Here is a 3400-nt window from a genome sequence, read left to right as displayed (position 1 = left end):
AGCTGTCATTTAGAAAAAGTGACTAGTAGAGGGCAATGTCCAGCTGCTCTACTAGCACCCACCACATATTTATGTTTTTGGTTATTTGATAAATATTTATTATTTACTATGAGCCATGAACTGTGCTCTCCAAAATAAATAATGTGGTAAATTGTTTATACCTATTTGCACTTTGTTTCTGCAAAAGGATTCTATTTTCGGTGTTGAACATTCAGAAGACTATTTCATTTGAAATATTTAAGAGGCGTAGGATCCTCAGATCCTCAATGGAATAGGATCTGAGTACATGAAATGGAATACTTCTCCAAATGATATGTTGTTTCCATTGAACCGTGAGATTAGACAGGACCTGGAGATGACATGTGGAATGCAGAAATGCTCTAAATGGTTTCTTTGGGACCTGGGGAATTAATACAACCCTAGTCCCAGACAACTTACCACGTGGGATATGTTTTCACAAAAGGCAAAGCTATCAAGAGTTTGTACTCAGTAGTGATGGTGGTAGTAGTATTAGCCGTGGTAGTAGAACATATAACAGTTTTTACAGTGATGTAAGTTAAAATATTTCAGTGCAAAAATCTCCAGACTATTGACATAAAAAAATGGAAACTTCTGAATATGATATTGTGGCAGCTGTTCAGTAATTCACTGACTCAGAGAGGATTTCAAAATCAGTAGAGTTCAGCCCCTCTTCCTTACCTGCTCCCAAATAGCACTGTCTGGTGCAATAAAAAATCAATAGTTCAGTCAGGTGCATTATCTCAAAGGTATAAGGCAATACAATAAATAAGACTATCCTTTATTGCCTGCTCAGATTTGTGGGGCAGTTTTCACATTTCACCCTGGGCATACTACTTGCCCAGCCAGTTTTCCTTTCTGTGAGCTTTGTTCTAGTGGACCAGAGGCTAAATGCCACAGCTTGCAGCTTCCAGCACAGGGTAGGGGGTGTCTATAGCAATCTTCCAAATAAATTCAGGAACACAGACCTTTGTTTCAGCAGCTCAGGAGAATTCATTCTCTGTAGAGAAAACTCATTTGTCTGTGGCAGTGATTCAAGCCACCAACTTCACAGAGAATATTGCTGGAGCCAAATTATTTCTCAGTTATGGAGGTCAGAGGTGAGGCAACTGTGCTTACAGGGCAAAGCTCTTATGGATTCCCTTGGCTTTCTGCTTTCTTCTTTACAGCTGATTAACACCCAATGGCCATTTCTTTAAAAAAGAAAAAATTCAATTCCTTGATTTAATTAACTTCCTTAACACAGTATTTACCACAGCCTGCCAGAATTCAGACAGTGATTTGACACTTCCTAATACTTGATTTCAGTTTCAGATAATTCATTGCTTGCAGCACACTAAATTCCAAATATCATCTCAGGGCTGTGTGGTCAAAGTCAGGTATGGACTTTTAGCTTGCACACATGAGGACGCCTGAGTTCTGAGTCCATCAAAGGTGATTTTGGACAGTCTGAAACTTTTTGCCCTGAGTTTGACATTTTGCCCCCACTTCATGGTCAAAGTCCTAAAATCAGTCTTCCATCCCTCTCCCAATCCCAGACTCCCTGACAGCATGGGTTTTGTTATTGTTCATTTTAACAAACTGTGGGGTACTTCCCTCTGTCTCATTTTTTGAACAATCAATAAACAAGTTTTTATTGAAAATCCAGACAGCATGGTTTACCTTCTACATTTACTTACTAGCTATAGATTTAGACAATCGTATGCATTTTTATTATTTGATTACAGCTCTTCAGTACTATATGGTGGAGGCGATACAGTATAAAGGTTTAGAGGGTGACTGTTAAGTCAGTTGCTTGTCCTCAAATCTAGCACTGACATTTAGCAGCTATGTGATCTTGGGGAAATTAATTAACAGTTCTGTGCCTCAGACCCCTCATATGTAAAATGGGGATAATAACAGCGTCTGCCTTGGTGTTAAGTAGTAAATAAGCTAACAAATGGAAAGCAGTTAAAATGGAGCCTGGGCCCATAGTAAGCCCTCATCATGAGCATTTATTAGAGGGTGTCACTACTGAAAGATCATTATTTCATCAAGGGGTGAGACTGTAAATTATCTACAACTAATTGTCATGTCAACTACCATTCATCTATTAGCCGGTTCGTGGGTAATGGTGGGGTGATGGAGCCACAAGAGTGACTCCTACATAAGCTCTACTTTTTCGTTGCTTGGGGATTTTGCACATACATCACAATCATGTGATGAGTTGCTGCATGCAGAAGTCACCCCATTGTAGCAACCTGGCTGTGACTGAGTCAGGGCCTCGTAAATCACCAGATAATATGAAGCGTCACAGTGCTCTGATAGCCAACTCATTACTTCCTTTAAACCTTTCTAAATTACCTCACCATTGTCTGTAGTCTGTGCTTCTGGAAAAAGCTCAGGACACAAGAAAGAAAACAATTCAGTCCCCTTTAAAGAGAACCCTGAGGAAGGTGTCACTGTATACCAGTGATTGTAAGGTGCATATTTTTTTCACATTTTTCCTCCTCTGAAATTGGATGCAGCAAGAAAGCATTGCCATTGCCCACGTGTGCACAAACATGCTTATAGCTGCTCATCTGCCCCCACAGCTGAGTGATGTGCATTGTTCGTAGCACAGGATTTGAGATTTATCGATGTTAAAATGTCTTTCAGATTGAGATTGAAATGAAAAGTTATCACACATACAGAACGGCACAGAAACAGAGCAGTGCAATATATGATTTAAGAAATAATGCCCAGTCAGCCTAAAAAAGTGCTTTCATTAAACATAAAACAAAATTCTAAGTGCTAAGAAAGCACTGCATCATAGTTTAGTTCGCAGCATTTTCTTGTTTCTTCATGGTACATAAAATAATGATTCATTTTACAATTAAAAGCTTTTTAGATTTGATGAAATATGATACATTTCAGAGTGCTAGCAACAATCTGGAGAGCCCAAAATAGCTACCTTGAAATTTTCCCAATATTCCAAATTTTCAACTAGTGGCAGAACTAAGTTCCACCAGCACTAATAATATTTAATTAATTTTTTTTTTTTTTTTTGAGACGGAGTTTCACTCTTGTCACCCAGGCTGTAGTACAATGGGGCTATCTCGGCTCACCACAGCCTCCGCCTCCCAGGTTCAAGCGATTCTTCTGCCTCAGTCTCCCAAGTAGCTGGGATTACAGGCATGTGCCACCATACCCGGCTACCTTTTTTTTTGTATTTTTAGTAGACATGGGGTTTCTCCATGTTGATCAGGCTGGTCTCGAACTCCTGACCTCCAGTGATCCACCCACCTCAGCATCCCAAAGTGCTGGGATTACAGGCTTGAGCCACCGCACCCAGCCATATTTAATTTTAAAACTTGGCTGGGTGCAGTGGCTCACACCTGTAATCCCAGCACTTTGAGAGGCC

Source organism: Rhinopithecus bieti, unplaced genomic scaffold (genome assembly GCF_001698545.2).
Source record: "Rhinopithecus bieti isolate Rb0 unplaced genomic scaffold, ASM169854v2 scaffold_63316, whole genome shotgun sequence".
Lineage (NCBI taxonomy): Eukaryota > Metazoa > Chordata > Mammalia > Primates > Cercopithecidae > Rhinopithecus > Rhinopithecus bieti.
This window is presented reverse-complemented; position numbering follows the sequence as displayed.